The sequence below is a fragment of the Mustela putorius genome, unplaced genomic scaffold (assembly GCF_011764305.1).
Source record: "Mustela putorius furo isolate JIRA1106 unplaced genomic scaffold, ASM1176430v1.1 tig00537227_pilon_pilon_pilon, whole genome shotgun sequence".
In the NCBI taxonomy this organism is placed as follows: Eukaryota; Metazoa; Chordata; class Mammalia; order Carnivora; family Mustelidae; genus Mustela; species Mustela putorius.
The window spans coordinates 5,096,053-5,105,933 of record NW_025422368.1 but is presented as its reverse complement, the minus strand read 5'-3'; positions in this window follow the sequence as shown (position 1 = coordinate 5,105,933).

Here is a 9,881-nt window from a genome sequence, read left to right as displayed (position 1 = left end):
ACCCTTTCTCTTACATAGGCATCAATATTAGATAAAGAACAAGATAAAATTACAAAGCAATGGCCTTATGCAGAAATAATATTTCTCTGTCCTTAAAAGTGTTTGGATATGAAAAACTTTTAGTATATACAAAAATAGAATAGTATAATCAACCTGCATATTCTTATCACTCAACTTTATTATGATCTCAGCCACTATTATCTCATATATACCTCTGCTTTCTTCTCAACCCACCTTCCAGTGGGTTTTTATGAAGCAAATTTCAGGCATACCTTTCACCCATAAATATTTGAGTATGTTTTCCCCATAAAAAGTAGTCTTGTAGTTACATAATCATAATGCCATTGCCATATATAAAACATAACAATCATTCCTTATTATCTAATGTTGGAATTTTTGTGGTCCTCAAATTTTTTTTGTTTTAAAAAATCTCTTATCTAAAACTGATTTAACAAGGTATGTTAATTATACTGGAATTAAAATTTTAACAACAAAAAAAAAGTTTTAAAAATAAAAACCAAGATCTGATTACCAGGTCTGCTCATTGCCACAAACACATGCAGGCAGGCATGTGCTTGCATACACACATATCTGTATTTAAATAAAATCTTTTTTAAAATACACTAATAATTATGCAAAGAGTAAAGAGTAAGAAATACAAGTATAACACTAAGGAAAACCAGCAAACCATGCAAGAACAAACAAACCAGAAAAAAAAAAATTTAGAAACAACCACAAAACAAGTAATAAAGTGGCAATAAATACATATCTTTCAATAATTAATTTGAAACACTCCAATCATATAAGGTGACATAATGGATAAATAAGATTCATCTATACACTGCCTACAAGAGAGTTATGTTAGACCTAAATACATCTGCAGATTAAAAGTAAGGGGATGGGGCACCTGAGTGGCTCAGTGGGTTAAGCCTCTGCCTTCGGTTCAGGTCATGATCTCAGGGTCCTGGGATCGAGCCCCACATCGGGCTTTCTGCTCAGCAGGGAGCCTGCTTCCGCCTCTCTCTCTCTCTCTGCCTGCCTCTCTGCCTACTTCTGATCTCTCTCTCTCTCTCTGTCAAATAAATAAAAAAAAAAATCTTTAAAAAAATAATAAAAAAATAAAAGTAAGGGGATGAAGAAACATTTATCATGCAATGGATGTAAAAAAAAAAGAAAAAAATCCAACGTAGCAACACTGGCACTGGACAAAGTAGACTTTAGAACAAGATCATAGGGGAGCCCAGCTGGCTCAGTAGAACATGCAACTCTTGATCTCAGGGTCGTGAGTTCAAGCCCCACAATGAGTACAGAGATTACTTTAAAATATTCCCTCTTCCCTCCCTCCCTCCTCCACTCCCTTCCTTCCTTTCTTCCTTCCTTCCTTCTAGGCAAAGAGTTTTATTAACCTTGTTTCAAACTTTATTCTCAGGCTTCTTCAGCTTAATTAGCTGCAAAGAATGAATTGTGTATAAGCAAAAACTGAAAAGAGCTGCAGTGTCCAAGGGGTTTGGGCTTAAAAAATAATAGAGATCTAGGTTTTCTCAAATCAATGACCAAAATTTTCAAAAGCAGTCCTATTATAAAATAGAAGCTCCCAGTAACTTCTCCAAGTTATTACCTTCTTCAGAATTTGACTCAATTCAGCTTGCTTCATTCTTGGAAGAGTCATCAAAATTCTCCACAAGATCTGAACTTCCTTTTCATCTTCTCTGGTAGCTAGTGGTGCTTTTCCATCTACAGATTGTTTGACTGGGGAGCTTCAGCCAGTCTTCTTCAACTAGTCAAGCTGTCTGCATCAAGTTGGTTTAAGATACTGGGTAGCATTTCCATCAGCTACTCAGCGTTGCCCATGATGGTGAAAGTGTTTGCTGCCAGGGATGCCTGGACTTTAGGGTTGTTAAAATGGATCATGTTCCTTGGTTTGTGAACATTTTCACTTTTTCAATGCCAGAGATACCTAACTTATTTGAGGAGAACTAAAGTTTTTTATCATCTGCTGTAGCCATCCTATGAACCACCTTTTTTCAGCGAACAGTTTCTTTCCCTCCAATGCCCACTTGTGCTTGCAGTTTTGTGAGTTTCACCTGGTTCACCATAGTTTCTTTTGGGAGTGGAAATAGGACAATGTGGAGACTAAGGTTGGTGCTCAGGTGGTCTCAGGTGGACCAGCTGAGATTAGGTGTATACGCATGGGGATGCGAGATGCAAAAATAAAATTAAAAAAAAAAAAAAAGACTGGGGCGCCTGGGTGGTTCAGTTGGTTAAGCAACTGCCTTTGGCTCAGGTCATGATCCTGGAGTCCCAGGATCGAGGCCTGCGTCGGGCTCCCAGCTCCATGGGGAGTCTGTGTCTCCCTTTGACCTTCTCCTCTCTCGTGCTCTCTCTCACTGTCTCTCTCTCAATTAAATAAATAAATAAATCTTAAAAAAATAAAAGACTAACAAAACACAAAGAATGGCACTATAGAATAATAAAGGGGGCAATCCAACAATAACATATATATAACAATTGTAAGTATTTCGGCACCCAACATGGGAGCACCCAAATAAATAAAACAATAACAAACGCAGGGGAACAATTAAATAGAATAATCATAGGGGACTTGAACACTCCACTTACATCAATGGACAGGGCATCTATACAGAAAATCAATAAGGTAATAATGGCTTTGAATGATGTACTGCACCAGATAGATTTAACAGATATATTCAGAACAAAATAGACATTTTTTGGGTGCCTGGGTGGCTCAGTGGGTTAAAGCCTCTGCCTTCAGCTCGGGTCATGATCCCAGGGTACTGGGATCCAGCCGGCATCAGGCTCTCTGCTCAGCGGGGAGCCTGCTTCCTCCTCTCTCTGCCTGCCTCTCTGCCTATGTGATCTGTCAAATAAATAAATAAAATCTTAAAAAATAAAAAGGAAACTTCCTTTTAGTTCTCCTTTCCTTTGTTTTTGTTTGTTTGTTTGTTTGTTTGCTGTGCAAAAGATTTTTATCTTGATGAAGTCCCAACAGCTCATTTTTGCTTTTGTTTTTTTTTGCCTCTGGTGACTTGTCTTGTTGCAGCTAAGGTCAAGGAGGTTGCTGCCTTTGTTCTCCTCTAGGAGTTTGATGGGTTCCTGTCTCACATTTAGGTCTTTCATCCATTTTGAGTTTACTTTTGTGTGTGGTATAAAGAAGTGGTCCAACAGACATTTTTCCAAAGAAGACATCCAGATGGCTAAGAGACACATGAGGAGATGCTCAACATCTCTCATCATCATGGAAATACAAATCAAAACCACAATGAAATATCACCTCACACCTGTCAGAATGGCTAAAATCAAATGACAAGAAATAAGTGTTGGGGAGGATATGGAGAAAAGGAACCTTTCATGCACTGTTGGTGGGAATGCAAATTGGTGCAACCGCTGTGGAAAACAGTACAGAAGTTCCTGAAAAAATTAAAAATAGAAAGACCATATGAGGGGTGCCTGGGTGGCTCAGTGGGTTAAAGCCTCTGCTTTCGGCTCAGGTCATGATCCCAGGGTCCTGGGATCGAGCCCCACATCGGGCTCTCGGCTCAGCAGGGAGCCTGCTTTCTCCTCTCTCTCTGTCTGCCTCTCTGCCTACTTGTGATCTCTGTCTGTCAAATAAATAAATAAATCTTAAAAAAAAAAAGAAAGAAATACCATATGATCCAGTGATTGTATTACTGGATTCCACCCCCCAATGAAGCTACTAATTTAAAAAGATATGCACCCCTATGTTTATTGCTTCATTATTCATAATAGCCAAGATATGGAAGCAACCTGAGTGTCCACTGATAGTTGAATGGATAAGGAATATTTACATTTATATCCCCACATCAGGGTCCCTGCTTGGTGGGGAGCCTGCTTCTCCCTCTCCCACTCTCCCTGCTTGTGTTCCCTCTCTCCTTCTCACTCTCTGTCAAATAAATAAATTAATTAATTAAAAAAAAAGATCATATTGAGGAAAGATGCCCTTTTCTCCCCCAAAGATTTTATTTATTTATTTGACGAATGAGCAAGATGGAGAAAGAGAAGGAGCATGGGGAGGGACAGAAAAAGAGGGAGAAACAGACTCCTGCTGAGCAGGGAGTCTGGGATTTGATCCCAAGACCCTGGGATCATGACCTGAGCCAAAGGCAGACACTTAACCCACTGAGCCACCCAGGTGCCCCAAAATGCCTTTTCTTTAAAGCACACCTCAGCCTTCCCCAATGACATGTCACAACACAAGAAGAGAATCTTTTCCCTGGGGCACCTGGGTGGCTCAGTTGGTTTAATATCTGTTTTTGACTCTATTCAGGATCCCAGGGGCCCGGGATGGAGCCCCACATTAAGTTCCCTGCTCAGTGGGGAATCTGCTTCTTCCTCTCTGTCTGCCCCTCTCCCTGATCATACTCTTTCCCACTCTCTCTCTCTAAGTAAATAAAAATCTTTAAAAAAAAAAAAAAGAATCTTTTCCCTAACATTTTTCTTTTTTTTTTTTTTTAAGATTTTATTTATTTATTTGACAGACAGAGATCACAAGTAGGCAGAGAGGCAGGCAGAGAGAGAGAGGAGGAAGCAGGCTCTCACTAAGCAGAGAGCCCGATGCGGGGCTTGATCCCAGGACCCTGAGATCATGACCTGCGCTGAAGGCAGAGGCTTAACCCTCTGAGCCACCCAGGCACCCCTCCCTAACATTTTTCTAAACCCTTCTAAGTTGAAGAGAGTCTACTGTATGTTTCTTCTGTTTTCCCAGTGGTTTCATAGGGACTTAAGAACATAAAAATTCCCATGTTAATCATGACATGTTGGCGCATCTCACAGAACCTGTTTTTTTTTTTTAATATTTTATTTATTTATATGACAGAGAGAGATCACAAGTAGGCAGAAAGGCAGGCAGAGAAAGGGGGGGGGGAGCAGGCTCCCTGCTGAGCAGAGAGCCTGATGCGGGTTTGATCCCAGGACCCTGAGATCATGACCTGAGCCAAAGGCAGAGGGTTAACCCAGGTGCCCGAACCTGTTTCTTCATGGAATGCTTTCCAGTTTCTACAGGGCTTTATTTTAGAGTTTCAATTATAGGAAGGTTTTACATCACCTAAATATTCCCAGTTTTCAGCTGAGGTGTACGAGGGAAAACCTATTAACATGAATGCAAAAATTTGGTTGCTTCTGCCTACAGGGGAGATACTCCCTAACAGGATCCTTTGCCTGTTCTTCATCCAACTCCGGGACCTTTGGGTGCTCCCTGGAGGTAGATCATGAGGCATTCCAGGTTCCTGCTTTCTGCTACCACCTTCAGGAGTTGGTAGCTGTCCCTCTGTTCCAAGCTTTTGTTTGCCAGCCTTGCCTCTGCCACACTCTCTTCTGGGGGTATAATTATCCAAGAACCTAACAGTTCTCAGGATTTTCTCAGATGTCTCCCTTATCAGGGAGGAATATCTTTCCCAGAATTCTGTCCCCTGACCCTTAGCTGACTTCCATCCAGGTCCCTTGGCCAGAATAGGGTGATTTGTTACCTAGCAGTAAGGAAGGCTGAGTATCTGGCATTTTAAGCCTCTGTGGAGGTAGGTGGGCTCTCCAGACAAAGTAGAGAAGAGGGGAAATGAACTCTGGGTAGATGGCTCACTGCCTCTGCCAAAACCCACTCATTTGTGGCACTTTTATTCCATTATACACAATTAAAAAGTGTATAGTTCAATCTAACAAGAAGCTAGAACAATTAGAAATATGTACCCAACATCAGAGCACCTCAGTACATAGAGCAAATATTAATTGACATAAGGAGAGAAACTGATGATAATACAATAATAGTAGGGAACTTGAACACTGCAGTTATGTCAATGGATATCTCATCCAGGCAGAGAATTGATAAAGAAACACTGTCCGGGGCGCCTGGGTGGCTCAGTGGGTTAAGCCGCTGCCTTCGGCTCAGGTCATGATCTCAGGGTCCTGGGATCGAGTCCCGCATCGGGCTCTCTGCTCAGCAGGGAGCCTGTTTCCTCCTCTCTCTCTCTCTGCCTGCCTCTCTGCCTACTTGTGATCTCTCTCTGTCAAATAAATAAATAAAATCTTAAAAAAAAAAAAAAAAGAAAGAAACACTGTCTTTGAATGACACATGAGACTAAAAATGTGTGTACTTCACTCACATGAAATTTCATTCCCTTCCTTTAAGGAAGAGAATCCCAATATCATGCAGCTACCTCCTCCAGCTCCAAGTTCAGACCTCTGGGGGTATGTAATCTTCATGTCTGGAGATGATTCCTCATGGACCAGGAACCTGGAGTTGTACTGGTCTCCAACACAACCAATAGACCACTGGTTCTCCAAATGTGGCCTTCATACCAGCAACAGCAGTGTCATCACAGAAGGTGGTAGAAATGTCAATCATTGGGCCACATCCCAAACCTATGAAATCAGGAAGTCTGGGTCGGACATCACAATTTGTGTTCTATAAGCCATCCTTGTGATTCTGATGTATGTTAAAGTTTGAGAACTACTGCAACAAATGATGCCAGACAAGGAATTCTAAGTACAATAATACCTCCGTTCAGAAAAGGAAATACGCAACAGACACGGTTCCTGAGCACATACCATACCTGTTTCTATCAGTTTTTGCTGTGTAACAAACCCTCAAAATTTAGTAGGTTGAAATGAAAACCATTTTTTGTCTTATGCATTGGTCATTTGAGCTGGGTTCAGCAGGGCTCAGTCATGGACTTGCGATCAGCCAGCTGTCTATGTATGGCCTGACTCATACTTTGCGGCAGGTTGGATTTTACCTAGAGCAATGAAAGTGGCTAGGCCATGACTCTCATCTAGCAGCCCAGCTCCTGCTCCTTCACAAGGCAGTGGTCTTGAAAGCAGAAAGAGAGGGGGGCAAGCCCAATGCACAAGCACTTTCCAAGTCTGTAGGTCATGCTTACTATGGTCTCATTAGCCAAAGGAATTCATACGTCAAACCCAATGTATAAAGGGGATTTACCTAAGGATAGTGAATGCAGTGGGGGGTGGGGTGGTTCAAAAGGGTTATTGCCACCCTTTTTGCAATCTACCATGCTGCCTGACAGGCAGACTTTGAATGGAATGAATGTGTTAGTCTGGTAGTCTCTGGTTCTGATCTCTGAAAGTGCCATTGTCCTTCACGGGCATACCTAATATGGGCATTGGGTATATGCCCTTCCTGCAGAACTTCAGCAGCCATTTTCCTGTGGGTGGGAGTTGGAAGTTTAGGAACTGCTTTTAGTGTTGAGTAATTAGCTGCAGCTAAAACCAAGTTTGGAATATCTTTGGCATATACTGCAAAACTTAGTGGGGTTCTGGTCTGTTTTATCCAGTGAATTCCATGTGCTAATAAAGTAGGTAAAGTTCTACACCAGCGCCGAGCAACACAGCAGCCACTAGTGACGTGTAATTATAAGATACTTGAAGTACAGCTAGTCTGGGTTGAGCTGTGCGGTTTCTTCTCACTTTTTTTTTTTTTTTTAAGATTTTATTTATTTGACAGAGAGAGATCACAAGTAGGCAGAGAGGCAAGCAGAGAGAAAGAGAGAGGAGTAAGCAGGCTCCCTGCAGAGCAGAGAGCCCGATGCAGAACTCCATCCCAGAACCCTGAGATCATGACCTGAGCTGAAGGCAGAGGCTTTAATCCACCGAGCCACGCAGGCGCCCCATCTTTTCACTTTTTAATATAGTAGAATTTAACATTACACAGGTAGCTCACATTGTATTTTCTTTCTTTCTTTTTTAAATGATTTTATTTATTTATTTATTTATTTGACAAAGAGAGATCACAAGCAGGCAGAGAGGCAGGCAGGGGTGGAGGGGAAGCAGGCTCCCTGCTGAGCAGAGAGCTTGATTTGGTGCTCCATCCCAGGACCCTAATTATGACCTGAGCCGAAGGCAGAACCTTAACCCACTGAGCCACCCAGGCGCCCCCACATTGTATTTTCAATTAGACAGCACTGATCAGTCATTAAGCCTGAGAATTTCAGCCTCATAGTTCTTATTTCTATACTCTGCAAACACCTCCTTCTTCTTTAGTTTAAAGGTCTGTTCCTAGAGACAATTTGAAATGAATGACCTAAAGGAGGAGGAGTACCCTTAAAGTAATCTTTCCTGCTAGGCTTTTTGTATTCACTACTAAGTTGACCTCCTTCATCTGACAAAGACTGTTTAATAAAAGGTCTTAAGATCCTTCAGAGATCTGAAGCCTCAATCTTTTCAATTTTATCACTGTTAAATCCCTTGCTTCTGTTTACCTCACTTTAACTTGGGAGACCTTGGCTTCCCCAAGTCAGCAAAGCTCCACCCTGTCGCCCTGGTCAATTTGGATTGTAGCCAGAAGAGCTTCTTAGTGAAGCCGACTTTCCCTGCCTATCCTCCGCTGGGATGACTCCATACTGTTTATCTCTTGTGTGAATTTACTGAAAGCCATACCAAGTAGTCCACTCACTCCTTAAACCTCGAAATTTTCCCATTATTTTCCTAGCAAAACAGCCCCAGTCTACATGTGATCTATGTCATAATAGTTTACTAGACATTGTGCAACTGCCCTCAGTCATTCCTTATTTTTGCTCACTTGTAATATCCATTTTTTACTGGACAGCGAATAGCAGATTATTCAACTAAAATAGGTTTAAATCCATTTTCTCATATAAGAAGGACAAGCACTGTATAGGTGGTTCCAGAATTTATTTTATTTTATTTTTAAAAAAGATTTTATTTATTTATTTGACAGACAGAGATCACAAGTAGGCAGAGAGGCAGGCAGAGAGAGAGGAAGGGAAATAGGCAGAAAGACAGGCAGAGAGAGGAAGGGAGCAGAGAGCCCAATGTGGGGACCCTGGGATCATGACCTGAGCCGAAGGCAGAGGCTTTAATCCACTGAGCCACCCAGGTGCCCCAAGAATTTATTTTAGCAGAACAATTCAGTCAAGTTCTAGGTGACTTCTCTGTGTTGCAGCATGACTGCTGGTGCCCTAAACTGGACAACATCCAAAGATGGGAAGGAAATGAAAGGTCATTTTCTCCTTGCATATCTCTCTCATCAGAAAGGAAAATCCTCCACAGATGTTCCCCTTCCAGTAGTTCCCCCAGTGGGTCACATACATGCCAAGGAGTTCAGAAAAGTGTGTATTTGGCATATTCAGCCTCAACAGGGTAGGTGTGGTCTAGTGACAAGGGAAAAAGGGAGTCAGGGCTACTGGGAGGGTAAAACAACACCACCTGCTAAGATCCTTCTTATGGAGTCTATTGTGTAACAAACCACCCTGAGCTTCGATGCATAAAAGGGTGGTCATTTTATTTTGTTCATGGGAATTTGGACAGGGCACAAGGGTGGGCTGTCTTTGCTCCCCATTGTTTGGGACCTCAGCTGGGAAGACTCAAATGCCTGGGGGCTGAAGTCATCTGGAGGCTTCCTGGGCTAGGATGACTAAAAGGCTGGGCTGAACTGGGCGGTTGGGCAGAGCACCTCACATGGTCTTCTGTGTGGCCAGCTCTCTGCATGGCTGCTGGGTTCTCAGAGTGAATGCCCTCGGAGGGAGGCTCCTCAGAGGGGCTCTCTGGAGATAAAGAATTCTGCTGCATGGCCTTCTAGGACCTAACCAGCGAAGTTACATAGTATCACCTGCGCCATATTTTATTGGTCAAAGCAATGAGAAGCCCATCCAAATTCAGCGGAGGGACCTCACTTTTTGACGGGAGGAATTTGCAGCCATAAAACCTGCAACAGTCTTCATGTAAACCGAAAGACATACATACATATATATTCCCAAGATTCTCCTTACATTTTTGCAGTTGAAAGGAAATTTCGGTTTACCCCTCAATCAACCACGATGTCACATTTCTTTTTTTCAAGCTGAAATTCTTTTCTCAACTAAAAAACAATTTTC